This window comes from Canis lupus, chromosome 29 (assembly GCF_011100685.1).
Source record: "Canis lupus familiaris isolate Mischka breed German Shepherd chromosome 29, alternate assembly UU_Cfam_GSD_1.0, whole genome shotgun sequence".
Taxonomy (NCBI): Eukaryota; Metazoa; Chordata; class Mammalia; order Carnivora; family Canidae; genus Canis; species Canis lupus.
In genome coordinates this window covers 22,667,279-22,685,718 of record NC_049250.1, presented here as the reverse complement: position 1 = coordinate 22,685,718, position 18,440 = coordinate 22,667,279, and the positions used below count along the sequence as shown (strand labels likewise).

The 18,440-nt window shown below is 35.6% G+C and overlaps 1 protein-coding gene across 13 annotated transcripts in view; it reads left to right on the top strand.

Annotated features, from left to right (window-relative positions):
• Positions 1-18,440, top strand: part of STAU2 (staufen double-stranded RNA binding protein 2) — a 296,823-nt gene that overhangs the window by 92,254 nt on the left and 186,129 nt on the right. The window lies entirely within an intron of this gene.

Below are 18,440 nucleotides of genomic sequence, written 5' to 3'. Positions count from 1 at the left end.
TATTTGACAGAGAGCAGGTGAGCGTGTATGCACAGAAGGTAGAGCAGCAGGGAGAGAGAGAAGCAGGCTCTCTGCCTCATGCAGGGCTTGATCACGGCCTACCCTGGGATCAAGACCTGAGCTGAAGACAGATACTTTTTTTTTTTTTTTTTTTTTTGAAGACAGATACTTAAACAAATGAACCACCCAGGCGCCCCTAAAGCATCGTTTATAATTACTTTATATTTCAGTAAAGAGTGAAATTAAAAAAAATTTACAGAGTAAGATTTATATTTGCATTTTATTGCTAGAAATCTTTTGCAAAAGATCTCTGAATAATAGGACTACCAAAAATGGAAAAGAAAATAGGTGTTAGAATCTGGTTTTGGCAACAAAAAAATTACAGAAAGTTTAGTATAATGCCCATTGTAAAATCCATGTCTGATTTAGCATTTTGCCTTCTTAGCTCCTCTCACTTTCTTACTACTTTCTAGGACAAGTATATATAAATCTTTGGTTTAAAGAACCACCTATAGTCTCCTCTCCCAAAGTACCACTACTAACATTTTACATCTGTTTATAGAAGTCACATATTCCCTTTCCACTTAAACATGTATCACAAGAATTTTCCTGTAACTAGATATACATTTCTTAATATATTTGCATGGTATTGCGCTATAGTAATGCACAGTAATCTATCGTTATTTTTGTTGTGGAGTTTATTGCTAGTCACCGTTGGAGCACAAATAACAAACATGGGGAAGTTAGAGAGGTTTCAGAACTTTTCAAACACAACAGCAGTTTAGTGTCTGTAGTTCCCATTTCTTTTTAGAGAGTAAAAAAATAAAGCTATTTGGGACACTGTTCCTGTTTCATAGGATTCACTGGACCTCCCCCGTTTAGACTGTCAAAGGCCGCAGGGACTTCTTCCTTTCTGCTGCCTCCTAGCCTGAAGCTACTGTTCGGGGTAAACCCTAGGCACATGTTCATTTTATCTTCCATGGACATTTGGCATTTCTGAGGACACTCAGATTTAATGTTCTGTATCCTCTGCCCCCATAGGAATCAGATGCAAGTGATTTCCTTCCTTTATGTGTGTAATATATACCTGAGAGGCAGTATTCATTGGAGTACTACATATATGGGACTTAGCTCTTCACTAAGCTTACCACACTGATCGAAGGATATAGCTGCTGAGTGTGGAGAATGCTTCATTAGAATTTTATGTCTACTCTCAGTCTAGTGGAGGAGTTTTCAGGTGTCTGGCTTTTACCAGTAGGTAGAGGTTACTGTCATTTACCGGGGTGTGGAAGAATGGAGGAAACAGATTTGGAGTGGGAATTAGGATTTCATAAAGGCATAAACATGCCTTTAAGACATCCAGAGGAGCTGTCAAGGGTGTGCTTGATAGAGGAGACTGGACCTCAGAGGAGCGATCTAAATTAGAGAGGTAAATGTAGGAGCTAATTGCGTGTACGAGTGCCTACAAGGCCCTGCTCTACCAGACTTCTCATTACCTCTCTGACTTCATCTACTACTCTCACCATGCCAATTCTACTCAGCCACCTTGGCCACATTTTCTAAATGAGTCATCCATACTTAAATTTTAAAGGTATATATGTTTTTTATTCCTTCTCATTTGTCAAAGTCTAATGTGACCTTTTCAGTTGCTCTTTTCATGTCACTCTAGTTAAAATTGCATCCCACTTCACTCTACCCTGACATTCCTGGTTTTTTGCTTGGTATTTTCCTCTCTACCCCTTAGTATTATCTGTACTAGCTTTGTGTAGCTAAGTATGTAAAAGAGAGGAGCAATATGAGATTAAACTGGAGAGGGTAGGCAAAGGTTAGATCCTCCAGGGATATCCTAGGAAATGGCAGTCTTCATCTTAAGAGCAGTAGGGGATGCAGGTTTTTAAGGAGGAGGAAACATGACCACATATGCATAGAGAGGCAATAGAAGGGTAAGGGTGGTTATGGGTAGATCAAGTAGGAGACTATTGTATTAGAATAAAAACAAAAACAAAAATGCAAGGAAAAAGGAAAGAAAAAGGAAGACATTTAGTGATCCAGGCACTCTGCTAGTTTGAAGAAATAAGGATGATAGAGCATGATTCTGTCTCCCACTTAAGGAGTTGAGTCTGGAAGGTTAGAAAAATAATTTCAACCCAAAGGTAAGTACTCTGAGAGAAGAAGGTCAGAGTATTGTGGGAGCATAAAGAATATATTTGGCCTAGACGGTTTAGATTTGTAAACCTGAGTTTAGTATTTGAACAGCTTTCACAGAATTACTACTTAGAAATAGTCTCACAGTTTTAAAATTTAGAACCTAAAGGGATATTTACCTAATCTCTACTGATGAGAAAATTTTCTCAAGTGTGTTTTAAGGAATTATAATGGTTTGGGTTGTTAATTAGTACTGCTCAAAAAAAAGTAATTGAGTAGCTTTGAGAGTACTAAATTAAATCAAAGAATTAATTTACTGTAGGACTTCTTAGAACTCATGATCTGGGCAGCCCGGGTGGCTCAGCGGTTTAGCGCTGCCTTCAGCTCAGGGCATGATCCTGGGGACCCTGGATCGAGTCCAGCTTCAGGCTCCCTGCATAGAGCCCGCTTCTCCCTCTGCCTTTGTTTCTGCCTCTCCCTCTCTCCCTCTCTCTCTCTCTGTGTCTCTCGTGAATAAATAAATAATGTTAAGAAAAAACTCATGGTCTGCTTATGTATATTATAAATCTAGAAATGTATATAATGTATATCATTTCCCAAACTTGTTTGGCCATGGACCATTAGTGTTACATTAGTGAATCATCTGTGGATACAGAACAGACTTTAGGAAAATGCTGGCTTCATGATTTGTTCAAGATCTTAACAACTAGCTAAAGTAAGTTACCATAATACAGCTTCCTTGACTGTGTGTCCTATGATTTTTCTAAGGCATTTTAATGTTACATATAGAACATCATGAACTATGAAAATGCCAGAATTCTTATGGCCACATTTTAATGCTATTTTATATGTGGGGTGAATGAAATTCACAGTTTGGTGGGAATATAATTAATGACTCTCTATATAGCTCGGTGGGCAGGTCTTACACGAAATGAGTTTAATTAATTTTGTGTGTAATTTGTGACCCATGAATGTGTAATGAAATAACAGTTTCTGTCTCTTTATAACCCCCTTTTTTTTGTGGCTTTGAAATATATTAAGAGTACTTCATTTTAGCTTTCTTAGCTTTGGTTCAGTCATTATTTTGGCAGATAATGCTATTTTAGAACTGTGTCTATATATTGTAAAAATAATGGTATAGTAAAAAAGTAATATTTATATTATATTATTAAAAAGAGCATTTAGAAAGTATAAGTAATAACCACTCTTCCAGTACTTCAGCCTCCAGGCCAAATCGCATCTGCTGCCTGTTTCTGTATGGCCCACAATCTGAGGTTGTGCCTTATTTATTTATTTTTTAAAGATTTTATATATTAATTCATGAGAGACATAGAGCCAGATGCAGAGACATAGGCAGAGGGAGAAGCAGGCTTCCTGTGGGGAGCCCGATGTGAGGCTCAATCCCAGTACCCCGGGATCATGACCTGGGCCGAAGGCAGATGCTCAACCCCTGAGCCACCCAGTACCCCTAAGGTTGTCCTTTTAAAAATCACTGAAAAAAAAAAAAACCAACAGAAGAATAATATTTTGTGATGTGTGATAATTATACAAACTTTGGATTTCAGTAACTATAAGTAGAGTTTTACTGGAGCACAGCCACACTCCTTTATTTATATATTGTCTGGGGCTCCTTTCACACTATGACAGCAGTGTTGAGTAGTTGTGACAGAAACTGTATGGCCTGCAAAGCCTAAAATATTTACTATCTGGCTCTTTTAGAAAAAAATTTGCTGACTTTGATGTAGATTAATGGGTACTAGAGTTTATGGAGTTATTTTTAAGTTTAAATATATGAAATATAGGGACTGCGTTTTATGTATATCTATTTCTCTAAAATATTTTCTAATAATTTACATTTATTTGTTCCTCCTGATTCTCTTCCTCTTTTTTCTGGTAAAAGATATATGTTTTGTTTTAATTTCAATTCGTTTCTTTCCTTTTTCCTATTGATCAGTAAACCGTATATATTGTCATTTATTGTGATGGGAAGCACATGGATTTGAGAAACATTTCTTTGTAGAATAATCAAAATTTGGAATAATTGTATATTTTCCCCATATACTTGATTTGTGGGGAAAACTATTATATTTGAAGTTGACTTTGGTAGACTAATTTTTGTAAATATTTATTTCAAATGATCACTTAAGCAGTGGAATAGTATTCTTACTTTTAGTTGACCAAATGAATCAATAATTGTTTTTTTCCTAACTCAGCTAGAGTAAATATTCTTAGACTACTTTACCTCTTTAATTTGAATGTTGCTACTGGTTTAGTTTTAAGATTCTATTATGTATTGTGTTTGGTAGCTTTCTTCTTCTTCTTCTTCTTCTTCTTCTTCTTCTTCTTCTTCTTCTTCTTCTTCTTCTTCTTCTTCTTTTCTCTCTCTCTCTCTCTCTTCATCTATTTATTCATGAGAGACACAGAGAGAGAGAGAGAGAGAGGCAGAGACACAGGCAGAGGGAGAAGCAGGCTCTGTGCAGAAAGCCCAATTCGGGACTCAATCCCAGGACCCTGGGGCTCTGCCCTGAGCCAAAGGCAGATGCTCAATCACTGAGCCACCCAGGCGTCCCTCTTCTTGTCTCTTAAGAGAATTGATTTCATTTTTGTTTTCAAGTATAGGAATAGTTTTGCAGATTAATTTCTTTCTTTTTGTAAATTTTATGGTTTACTAGAAATAGAAGTAATATCAAACCAGAGCAAGAATAATGAAATTATGGCTGTCTTGTTCAAAGTTACCTACAATATGAAGTTAAGAATCAGCTTGAAATATGTAGATACCTCGAGGTGCTTAAACATCTCTTCAATTTAATATTTAGTTCATTTGTATTACATATTATCATCCTGGGTAATCTGAGAGGATTGTAGAGAATACGTACCATGTATGGCTCATTAACCCCTTACTATTAACACTTCACTTATGAGGAAAACTAGCCAAGTGTAGTTTGACTTCCATATTTTTCATTTTATCATCTCATTCCTTTCCCAGATTTTTAAAAAAAGATTTATATATTTATTTGAGAGAGAAGGGCGGAGGAAAGGAGCAGAGTGATGGAGAGAGAATCTTAAACAGATCCTGTGCTGAGTGCAGAGACCAACTCGGGGCTTGATCTCACGACCCTGAGATCACTACCTAAGCTGAAACCAAGAGTCAGACACTTAACCTACTGTACCACCCACGCTCTTGTCCTACATCTTTTCATAATTCTCCTTGTTAATATAAATGAAACTAGGATCATGACCTCTCTTCAAAGAGCATAGAAACACACACAATCTCCATGATTACAGAATTTCTGAGTATTCACAAATTGTGGTCTACCCCTTTGTTGGTGTAAGTACAAAGATAAATGGAATAAAATATAGTATTAAAGTAGGTTGGTAAGAGGATTTAAAGCTTAAAGGAACCCAAGACTTGAAGGAACTAGTAAAATTCAAATATCATCACGTAGAAAAGATTTTCTATATTAAACTATAACACCAGAATGGGTATTCTAAATAACATTAGTTGAACTTTATGTAAAAAAAATTTCCAATTCTATTATTCTGTTTTTTCATCAGAATAACAGTTATAATTTAGAATAATTTTTAGGAATTAAAAAATATATTGTGGCCTTTTCTTTTGAAAATCATTTGTATGCTCAACAAATAGTTTTTGTGTTCTCAAAGGTGGTTAATTTCATTCAATTTACCCAGGAATGTCAGAGGTACCCAATGAAGAGTTTTTAAATAAATAAACCATGGGATAGTGACAGCATTTAAGAATGTTTTGGAAAATATTAAGTCTAGAATTTTAGTGGATGAATTGTGTTAAACGGCCAGTGAAATTGCAGTTATATTTGAAGTTACTCCGATGGCCCCTTTTTAAAACAGTATTTCAGATGACTGAAGTCATATTCTTACTGTATTTAGTTGGTTTAATTAATCAAAAAATGATATAAAAAAATTCAGTACCTGCAAATACTAGTCTCTCTTGGGGTAGAAAGGCTGTTATTTGAAAAAAGAGGGGAGTCTGTTTCTTCTAATCTTAGAGGTTTGGGAAGTGCTGAATCAGGGAAAGTTTAAACATTCTCTCTCTTTTTCTTTTCTTTTTTTTTTTTTTTTTTAAGATTTATTTATTTGAGAGAAACAGAGAGAGTAAGAGAGCAGAGGGAGGGGCAGATGGAGAGAATCTCAAAGCAGAATCCCTCCTGAGCTCAGAGCCTGGGTGCTCCCAGAATAGTGTGTGAATCATTTACTCTAAACTCTTTGTTTTATTAAAGAAATTATATGGTCTGATACAGGGTTAACATTTGCAGCTGAGTCCTGTCCTTCTTAAACTTGAGAAATGAAAGAATATACTTATTTTGATTTTATTAGAATTACATTTTGATAAAACAAGAGTCAAATGACAACTAAGTTTATATGTTTAGCTCTTCACCCAGTTGACTTCATCATAAGTTCACCAGCATGAAAGTGTTCAGTTTCTGGCCAGAATTCCTTATGCATGTATGGGGTGATTTTGCTTCCTGAGAGATTACATAGTCCTGCTCCTGTCAGTCTTGATCACTCTCCTGCTTTGGCATTCTCAGGGTCTTAAAATCTCAGATTACATTGCAGATTTCTCTCCTTGTCTCAAAGAAGTCTCATCCTCTTCAAATAAGGTTGTAGAGTCTTATTTGGAAACTCTTCTTTTCTCTTGCGTGACTTTTTCAGGAGAATAACAAAAAAGAATAATAAGTAAAATTTGCTCAAGATGCATTCTTATTCCCATGTGGGTCTCAAGTTTTTGGAATTCTCCATGTTGCTTCCTCAAATACTTCTGGAACCGTATACACACTAGGTTTGAATGACTTTTTGATTTTGCTTGACATCCTGTCTTATTAAGAATATATGGAAGGCTTTCTCCAAATCAGTAAAGGCAGCAAGAGATTTTTTTACTGTATTAAACTTATTAGTTGTCTACATACCCTGTTTTATTTTTTTATTTTTTTATTTTTTAATTTTTTTTATTTATTTATGATAGTCACAGAGAGAGAGGCAGAGACACAGGCAGAGGGAGAAGCAGGCTCCATGCACCGGGAGCCTGATGTGGGATTCGATCCCGGGTCTCCAGGATCACGCCCTGGGCCAAAGGCAGGCACCAAACCGCTGCGCCACCCAGGGATCCCCATACCCTGTTTTAAAACAAAATAAAACTCTTATATGTGATCTTTCTTAAGTCCAAGTAAGTTCTATATGTTGAGTTTCAGTAGTCTAATAGAATAGAATGATCTTAATATCATGCCTTATATCATCAAGTATTTTTCACTCTTGTTTGCTTCCATGCCTTTTCTCTCTCTCTTTCTCATCTCTCCTTTCTCTTGTTGATGAAAATGAGTAATTTCAAGTGTTTTACTATTCTCTTTTAGTAAGATTTAGATCTTAGGCAGTTTAGACTACATACTTGTCTCAGGTATTATTCTTATCATGGATTACTGCTTTTCTCATTTTGGGTTTCCTGGGAGGATTTTATTCATTAATTTCCCAGGCTTTTTCTTGGCTTCAGTTAGCACAACCTTGACCCTCTTGCTTTCTTTATTTCCTTATTATTTGTTGACATTCTCACATTCTCTGGTCAAGATGCACTTCTCCAAAGATAAAAGAGTTACTAGACTCCTACACTGTGGTTGACCGGCAGGTCATAAAATAGTCTACAGAGATAGAACATAACCCCAAACATGTAAATAGATGTCTTTTAAGACACACGACAAAGAGAATTTTAAAAAATTATGGATAAATTAACATTATTCATTATTTTTACATTAAATTTATCTGAAGGTTTATTTAGTTGGTTTTTACTGGTTTTCCTAATATCTGACTTATCAATGTATCTTCTGAACATTGCCTGATATTTTGAAATGTATTGACTTCTTGAATGATTGATGAGCCAAATGCTAATTTTCCTAGAGAGCACAAAGTAGTCTCCTTCGGGTGGTATGAGCACTGACAGGGAATGCCACACGGTGTGGGAATTGAAAAGCTAGAGATCTACTAGCATAACTGCAGCCCTTTCCTGGACCTCCCCCAAGCAGACATAATACTATGGAGACAGTGGCATGGTTGCTAGGTTTGAGGAGCTGGTGGCAAAGTCCCTATGTTATTTATAGGGAATAACAAAAAGCACAAGAGGTGCTCAAGCATCATAGAAACATTGTGGGATGTTTAGGAAGAATGATGGAGTAATTGCCAAGGAAGCAGGAAGGCAAACAATTAATGATTTCCTATTATTATCTGACATAGTGTGTGACTTGCCCAGGTTTACACAGCCAGTGAAGGATTGAGCTGGCCTTCCAGCCTAAGATTATATGTTTTCAAAGCTAATGCTTTTTCTGCTGTACTGTACTAATTCATGTAAACATCTACTCTTTGGGAATACTAGAATATCATGATAGACTTATTTAAGAATCTTCTTAAAAATTATTTTGCTCACAGAAAAGAATTTGCAGTATGATTAAAACTCATTCTCTTGATCAAAAAATTTTAAAAATATTTTATGTATTTGAGAGAGAGTGCGCATGTGAGTATGGGGAGGGGCAGAAAGAGAGGCAGAGAGAGAATCTCAGACTCCCCCTGAGCACAGGTCCAACATGAGGCTTGCTCTTTTGTTTTTGTTTTTGTTTTTGAGGCTTGCTCTTTTGACTCTGAGATCATGACCTGAGCTGAAATCAAGAGTTGGATGCTTAACTGATTGAGCCACCCAGGCACCCCTTAATTATTTTGTTCATAGGAATCATATCAGAGGTTAGCACTGTTAGCCTTTCATACTAAGTATCACTCAACCTATTTCCATGTATGGTAGACTGCATATCAGTGTCATATTTTTACCAGTACTGTCTTACTTGTTGCCATGATTGTGCCTCAGGTACAGGTATTTTCCCTGAGAGGCAAAGATGAAGTTTTAACATTCTCAGCTTAGTGTACATCCTGGAATAAGACACAATTCACATGGACTTATTGATGAAAAGCATATCCAGATTATCTGCAGCAGTACAGGAAAAGGAGAGCATAGATAATTGCATTTCATGTAGTATGCCCCAGAGGATTTATGCAGAAAAAAATAATTTAAATTACTTTAAATTAGTTAGCATTATCTCAAAGTAATTGTAGTTAAAAGTAGAAGAGATTTCTAAAATTCCCAGGTACTCTTTTGTTTTAGCAAAAGTTACTTTTTATACTGCAAAAAGATCCAGGTAGTTGATCAGGCCCTTTTCCCCATTTCTCTGAAAAGTAGTTTTGAGTCAGAAAATGGTATTGGCTCCGAATGATCTGTATAATTCCAATAAATCATCTGGTATGGATTATAATAAAATGTCAAAAGCATATTACCATGAGCAGAAGATATTTTTAAGATCCTTAGAAGATTATTATCAATAATCTGATACTACTTGTATTGCTTGAATCTGACAACATATTTCCATGTGGCAATCCAGCTAATAAATTATATTTCCACTTTTGGCTTCTATGGAAGTCACCCAAAATTCTGTATTTTAAAAAAAAATGATTGTGGGAATATGAAACATGGTTATCCATTTGTTTAATCCATCTATTTAATTTTTATTGCAGGTGAGAGGATAAAATGTATTTTATAAAATAATTGATTAAATGTATCTATCCCTTGGCATACATGTAGATGTTTAATTATAATTTTTATGATGTGTTGGAGCCAACATTTTCTTATAGAAATACAACTCAAGATTTAGTATTGGGCAACAGTGGGAAAATGGGATTTAGTATGAAAATATTTGCTTTATGTAAACCTTTTTATGAATGTAGCTAATGCAAAAGTGAAGTCAAGCTGTAAAAACAATTAGCTGGGAAAATGCCAAGTTAAGTTTTTTATACTCCAATGAATATCTGTTAACTACACATTATTGTTATTATTAAACTATATGCAAATGTACAGCTAGATTCACTTAGATTCAAGTAAAAAAAAAGACTAAGTACTAGAAATATGCAATAAATATAATTACCATTTACATCTCCAAACAAAGCACATTAATCTTTCTGCAGTACCGCTGATGTAATGTCTCCTTACTTTTGGGAGTATTTGAAGTGGGCAAGCATCCAAAGTTGATAGTGAATTCTGATCAGCAAAGGCACTGGAATAGATGTCTGGGTTGGACATTGTAACAAAGCAAACAATTTCTAAAGCTCTTAGAAGATTCTACACAATCATCTATTGGAATCTCTTATTCTAGACATTACAAAATTAATTTATCCAGGAAGGGTGTGAAACGTCTTCTAAAAATACAGTCTGATACATATATATATATTTTTAATTTAAACTTCTCAAAGGCATATACTTTTGGATTTAAGTTAATGAGGAAACATATCATTTAAATATTTTCTAGAACCAATTCCAGGAACCGTTTTGTAGGAGGTACCCGGGTGGCTCAGTTGGTTAAGCATCTGCCTTCGGCTCAGGTCATGATCCCGTGGTCCTGGGATAGAGCCCTACTTATGGTTCCCTGCTCAGTGGAGAATCTGCTTCTCCTTCTCCCTCTGCCATTCCCCCTGCATATACTCTTTCTTTCTCTCTCTCTTTGTCAAATAAATAAAATGTTAAAAATATTTTTTTTAACCTTTTGCCCACTGCACTCAATTTTCTAAATTTAGGAATCTGCCATTAGACTACTAGCATGTAGTATTTAGCGAATACATATTAAACACTTAAAATTGTATTTCTTTAAAACATTTTACTAATATTTTTGAAGTTCAGAGTGCACTTCAAATGCACACACACATTTGAAAATACACAGATTTAGTATGATATTTCATGAAAAATACAATAATTTCTTTCTGCTTTGTCACTTGAATAAGGTTGAAAATATTGATAGAGACAAATTCTTTCAGATCACTCATAAGTCTGAGAGAACTACGTCCTCTTAACCCAAAGTGCTTACAGATCTAGTAGTTGGAACATAAATCCAGTTGATCTTACTGTAAATAGAAAAATCTTTTCCTCTATTCATTCTGTCTCTCAGGGCTTATTTATCCCAAGTTTATAAAGAGTACTTGATAAATATTTCTAATTGTATTTTTTAAAATGTTAAGTAATCTTTATTACATTCAAGATAAAAAGCTGCTAGCAGATTAAACTAAGTAACCTGTAGAATATACAGACTCTTAATAAGGCATAATGCCTACAATAGCATATCCCAAGGTGTGTTTCATAGAATACACATTATGGGTCACTAACCAGGATTTTTTGTTACCAAAAATATTTAGGAAACACTGTATAGTGTATTTCTCTCTTGAACATATTACAGTACAAAGCCTGCGAGAGGGCAGATTCAGTAATCTTTATCTATACTAATAGATACCATGAAAATTAATTATGTATCCAACACAAGAAGTTAGAAAAAACAACAAAATAAGCCTGAGAGGAAAACGTATGCAGAAATAGATTAGAAAACAGACAAATAATAGAAAAAAAATATGCAGAATCCAATATGTTGTCCTTAGGAAGAACCAATAAAATACTTATATATAATCTAATCAAGGCAAGCAAATGCAAAGCACAAATATACAAAATATATTCTGATGATGTAGGAAGCCCGACGCATAGGAAATGAAAATTCTCATAAAGGACTACTTTGTTTTCAGCTAATGGAAAACTATTTCCGAACCTGAATGAATTGGGCGATTTTGTAGGAAAATATAAACTACCAAAAAAGATCAATTGCTGTAGAACTAAAAGGACAATTAGTCAAATAGCTAGTTATCATTATCTCCCCCTAACATCTTAAAAGCACTTGGACTAGATGATATCATAGAAGAATTTTACTGAACCTTTGAAAAATAGGAAACACATTATTTGGGGCAATCAAAACTAGCCTTACTGTCTAGCTCAACAATGCCAGTTAAATAACAACAACAAGAAAGGCCAGAGCTTCAGATCAATATTATTTATAAAATATTAATGGAAAAATTCTAATTAAAATATTAGCAAACAGAATTTGGCAATTCATTGAAAGAAGAACCAGCACAACCAAGTGAAATTTATTTCAAGAATGCAAAATTGTTTCACTATTAGAGAATAGGTTAATAAAATTCACCTTATTAAGAGATGAAAAGTAAAAATTGTTAACTATACAAATGCTGAAAAGATACTTAAAAATTCATTCTTGACTTTGAAAACTCAATATATTATGAATACTTTAACATTGTAAACTATATACACTATTGATGAACATATATTCTCTCTGACACACACACACACACACACACACACACACTCTCCCTTCCTATACCAACCCAACCCAGGAGCCAGCATTATTCTTAATGACGTACTAGCCACATTTCCCAGAAAGTGACAAACAAGACAAGAGCATCCATTACCAACTATTTAGTATTTTAGAGGTTTGGCTCAATGCAATTAGGGGAAAAAAAGAATAAAGTTTGGAAAGAAATATGAAAAAATATGAAAAGTCACCTTTTTTTGGCAGAACAAATATAATTGTTTATTTAGAAAGATCAAGAGAATCAACTAAACACCTACTAGAGGCAAGAGAATTCATTAAGGGAAATGAATACAAAGTTAGTATTCAGGAATAAAAGCTTTCATATTCACAGAAAAGGGAGAAGACGATGACCCAGGGTCTTTTTAGCTAGTCTAAAAATCACTGAGGCTGTTTGGTAGTAATGCAGACTCCTGTACTCCACATGAAGGGTCTGGTTGTGTCAGCCTTGAATCAGGATTTTTCACAGTGTTGTAGGCCCCACCAGGGGGACCGACACTTTGAGAAACACTGCCCCTAGGAACGCACCCCTGTCCTGTGCTGTCACTCCTAACTTACTGTTAGTTTCCACAGTGCTGTTTGTGCTGCCAGTTATTTACCCATTTCAGAGGGTATACTGCAGTACCTGGAGGGATATAGTGGCAGCACTCTCTGGAAGGTGAGCCCCCCCACCAGATTGCTCTGCCAAGAACCCTCTGTACAGTTAGAGTGGAAGCACTTTCAAAACTGCTCTGTCAGCCATCACCAGGAGGCATCCCTTGCAGCTTCTGCTACATGCCGTCTATCCAGTGGGATGGCAGGAAATGGCAGGGGTGGGGGGTGTCCTCTGTTACCTGTGCTTCGGGAGAACATTGAGCAGAACCTCCAGGGTGGTTGCAGCCTTTACTGACCTGCAGAGTCCGTGCGTCTATGTTTCACTGGAGTTTCTCCCTCATTTCCCACTGGTCTCTTGTCACTTAATTCCTGTGTTCTCCAGTATCTCCCAGCTTGAACAATACTTGTCAGAAATAACTGGTTAAGTTCAGCTCCTCTGAGTCTGCACTTGTACCCAGGAATCTATAGAAAAACATAACTATGCCAACTGGTCCCATCTTGAAATAGTGACCACAGTCCTTATGTGGACTTTCAGCATTACCTGCAATCCTACTGTATTCTCCTTGGCGGTTCAGCCTCCTCTTTTCAGAGATGAGTTACCTAGACTATGCCAGAAGTTCTCTTCTTGCCTCCTCTTTGGGCAAACAGCAATGAGAAACATAAAATACGTTAGACCATGGCACTTCCCTGATGAAAACCCTCTCATGGCTCCAACCACATGTTGAATTGAATTCTGATTTGCTGCCTGGCTACTTCTCAGACCTAGTTTCCTACCGCTTACCTCTTGACTCACTGCTTTTCAGATACAAGAATACTTCCTGTTTTTATTTTATTTTTTTTTAAATGACAATATGCTACCTCCACAGGGCCTTGGTACTTGCTATCCCATTTGCTTGGAACATTTTTTTCCCCCTACAGCCATTCATATGTGTGGAATTCTCACTCCCTTCACCTCTTTATTCAAACATCACTTCGTAAAGGATCTCTTATTACTCTGTTCTCTTACCCCACTTTACTTTTCTTCTCTAGCTCATCTTGCCAGTTGATACTGTTTTATTTGTTGATTGTCTCCCGAGGGCAGTCCACCATCCGGAGTGACTAAAATAGTTCATGGCATGAATTAGGCCCTTAATAAATATCTGTTGATTAATTTAATTCACATACTCCCTGGCACTCAAACAAGGGCAAGAGAAGACCAGGTCATTAATTTCCAAGAGTGCAGCAGGGAGGGCTGTCCTCCCCCCACTGGATAGGCTAATTTCTGGGAGTCTGCCAAAAATGTAAATAGGAATTGTTGAGATCACCTAGGAAGACTGTTTTGTCTATGAGAAGATTGATCCCCAGGGAGAATGAAGATTTTTTTTTTAAACTTTTTTATTAAGGCAAAATTTGCAATAACATAAAATATACCATTTTTACTACTTTAAAGTGTATAATTCTGTATGCTGTGAATTACTACATTCACACTGTTGTGCAGTGATCACCACTATCTAATTCTAGAACATTTTATCACTTCCAAAAGAAACCTCATAGCCATTAATAGTTGCTCTCCATTTTCTCTCTTCCCAGCCCCTAGCAACCACTAATTTACCTTTGTATCTATGGATTTGCCTATTCTGGACATTTCATCTAAACGAAATTATACATTATGTAGCCTTTTATGTCTAGCTTTCACATAGCACAATTTCCAAGTTAATCTACATTATACCAGGTATCAGTACTTCATTCCTGTGTATGGCTACACAGTATTCCATGGTATGGATATACTGCAGTTAGTTTATTCATCAGTTGATGGGCCTTTGGTTTATTTCCACTTTTTGGCTATTTATGGGTAATGCTGTGAACATTTGTATATACATTTTTTTTTTAGTGCCTTTCTTTAAAAAAATTATTTTTTGAGAGGAAGATTGAATCTCAAGCAGGCTTCACACTCAGCACAGAGCCCAAGGCAGGGCTCAATCTCAGGGCCCTGAGATCATGACCTGAGCTGAAATCAATACTCAGATGCTTAACCAACTGAACCACTCAGGTGCCTCTCAATACCTTAAAAAAAATTTTTTTTTAAATTTATTTATCTTTTAAAATTTATCTAGGAATGGGATTGCTGGGTCAAATGATAATTCTATTTAAGTTTTTTAAGGAACTGCCAGTCTTTTTCCCATAGTGGCTGCCCGACTATGGCCATCCAAGTGGGCGTGAAGTAGTATGTCATTGTGCTTTTGGTTTGCAATACCCTAATGGAACATCAACAGTTAAGCATGGTCTTCAAAAAGGTTAAGAGAGGAGACAAAGAATGAGAGAGAGGAGTTAAGAGGAGTAGCCAAGAAGAGAGAGAGGGGTGTAGTCAACTTGGTCTCCTGGACTTAACAGTGCCCCCAAGATTTCAGTAATCAGTGTGACCATTGGTCTCTTATGTCTGGTTTGGCTTAAATTGCCTTAAATGCCAAGTCTGGTATGACCTTTCTGTAGTTCATAGTACCTCTGCAGTTCATGGTGCTCATTTATCTAGCTTATGCAGAGACAGCATCGTGTAGAGGTTATGACCATGGGCTCTGGAGTGAGATTGCTTGGGTTTAAATGTTAGCTCAAGGGGAGTGGCTTTGGGCAAGTTAAATATCTCTTCCTCATTTCCTGACATGTAAAATGAAGTTCGGCTTGTTACAGTGACTGAGATACTTAGTATGTACAGTGCTTGGAATAGTGCTTGATACACAGTGAGTGCTTGTATGTTTTGTTGTAATCATAATGGTAATGGTAATAACGGTGTTGATGATTTATCTAGATATTTATTTAGGGAAGGGGCAAGAATACATTTATGCTGGGTCAAATTGTAGGAGTGAGAGTAGTGATTGTGTATTTACAAAATGGGGCTCTTTAATAACATGCTATGCTTTCCATAGTCTTTTTGTGGTACTAGTATCAGTGACACAGTACAGATTATTTACTCTTGTGGATTATATCCTATGTTCCACATGTCATATACTAATTTATCAAATTTATATTTGGAACACAGATTTACCTTTAATTTGATAGGGACTAATATCAGTTATTTTTTTCCCCCTTTTCTTTCTCTTTCTTTTTTTTTTTTTTGGTTTATACTCCAGTACAACCATATTATTTTTAAAAATTTGAATTATGAAAGAGAACATCATTTATAATTCCATCACTTTAAAGCATCCTATCTCAGTTTTTAGTACATATCTTTTTGTTTTTTTCCCCTGGGCATTTGAAACATAATTATAATAGTTCTACAAATAGAATAGATTATCCCTACCTTCTTTAATTTAAAGCTTATTTTTAGCTGCTCTGTGAATCTTTTTTAATAAGTCCTAATTTTTGAAATTCCTCAAGACTTACCATTTAGATCCCATAAAAGATATATTTTCAAATTTATAGATGTGAATAGAGAAAGAACCCTCTCCTATCTAGACATTTTATATACATACAATCTTGAAAGTGTGCCAAGGACTATTTTATAGCTTTATGATAAAACCTATTATTTTTCTATAGCAAGTAAAAAGAATGCTTAGCAGTGCCAAAATGTGTACAGAGAGTCAAAATAATCAACATGTCATATGAATTCTAAGTTTTGGCCTTTAGAGGTCTTTAAACATAGATTCTGCAAATATTTTACAGATAAGTAAACTAAACTGAGATAGAAAGATTAAGTGACATTTCTGTTTTCAGTCAATGTTAGAAATAAACACAGAAATCCAAAGCCTCTCCTTATTAGATGAGAAGATAACATGTTCATATATTTTAAGACATAAACCTGTAGAGGAGATATGAATGCTTAAGCTGTGTTGAGATTTATGAATAATGCTATCAAATAAAATGAGGCAATTATTTTTCAATTTTTAAAAGCTCTCATGTTATTTGGAATATGTCCTTCTCACCTTGTAAAAATGATACTTAGGAAAGTGGAGATGTTAGAGAATAAGGCATTCACTGAATAGTAGGGAGGACACATGAGTTTTAGATGTTTAGACTCCTACAAAAAGAGTCTACTACAAAGAGGGCATTAATGAAGTAACCTTAGGGAAGATGGTAAGGATATATGATATGGAAACTTGTTATAACCAACAATCACATCTAAGTATAAGACAATATATATTCTTATAAGAATACTTACACAAGAATGTAAAATCTTCCCTTAACTCAAAAGTCAAAACAAAACTATATAAGTGATGTCAAGTGTGTTAATTCAAAGGAACCAAATATACATCCTTTATTTATTGTTGTTTTGACTTGTCTTGAAGATAGGCCAAATCTAAAGACTTTTTTGGGATGTAAAGAAGGTGAAGGTTTTATTTCATTTTATTTGAAATTTTGTTTCTTTTTTTGTAAGACTTCCGGTGGACAGAAGGCAAAGAGGCATGGGGGGATGGGGGGAGGAAAGGCCTTACAAGCAGCCTTTATAAAATTTACAATGCCTGTTATTCTGACTTTTCACTCTTTATAGGTAACTCAGTTGTGTCTCTTTTTTGATCCTGCTTGGCTTGACATACCATGAAAACTTAGGATAGATTTCATTATGGAGTTCTGTTTGTTTCAGCAGCTATTGAGTAAAATGCCTCTGAAGTCTATCAGTGGACTTTAGAAAGAACTCTTGCATTAGGTTCTCTAGCCTACCAAGGACATAGCCAATTTAATAAACAAATATCAACACAAAAATAGTAGAGGATAAAGTAGATTTTTAGGGACCCTCTTAAGAGTTTCCTGAGTTCTGAAGTTAGATAGACTTCAGTTGGACTCCTTATAACTATGTTGAGGACATTTGTTACCTCTCATGGTGATCACAGGAACATCTTTCTCACCTGGCTGCTGTGAGGTCAGGTGGAGATAGGAAGCCTGATCATGTTGCTATAGGAATGTATGTGGATTGTATGCCTTGCTTGCGTGGAATTTGAAGTAATCATCAAATCACATAAGCTGTATTGTGGGCTGTAGTGATACCTCAGAGCAATGGTTCTCAGACTTTTAGTATGAAAGACTCCTCAGGAAATCTTATTAAAGTGAAGGTTCTTGTTCTATCTCCAGAGACTGATTCAGCAGATCAGGGGTGGAGCACAGGAATGTACATTTTTAACAAGCACTGAGGATAATTCTGATGAGTGGGATCGCACTTTGCAAAATACATTTTGGAGGCTGTGGGTAGAAGCTCTTTGAACCTGAAACTTTAATAGCCTGGATGGGTGAGTTTTCATGGCTCATCTTTTAACAGTAACCACTATGGGAATGTAAACATTGACCACAAAATTCTCATTGAGAAAAATCATTCAAGAATAGCAATGTAAGATTAGGTAAATATCCACTAATTTTTAGAAATATGCATATGACTTATTAAAAGTAGTTTACCAAAAATGAGCTTAATGTTTGAAATAAAAATAGAAAAGAAATTCTCTTAGACACATCAACATTCAAAGTTAGTAAACTTTTGAGTAT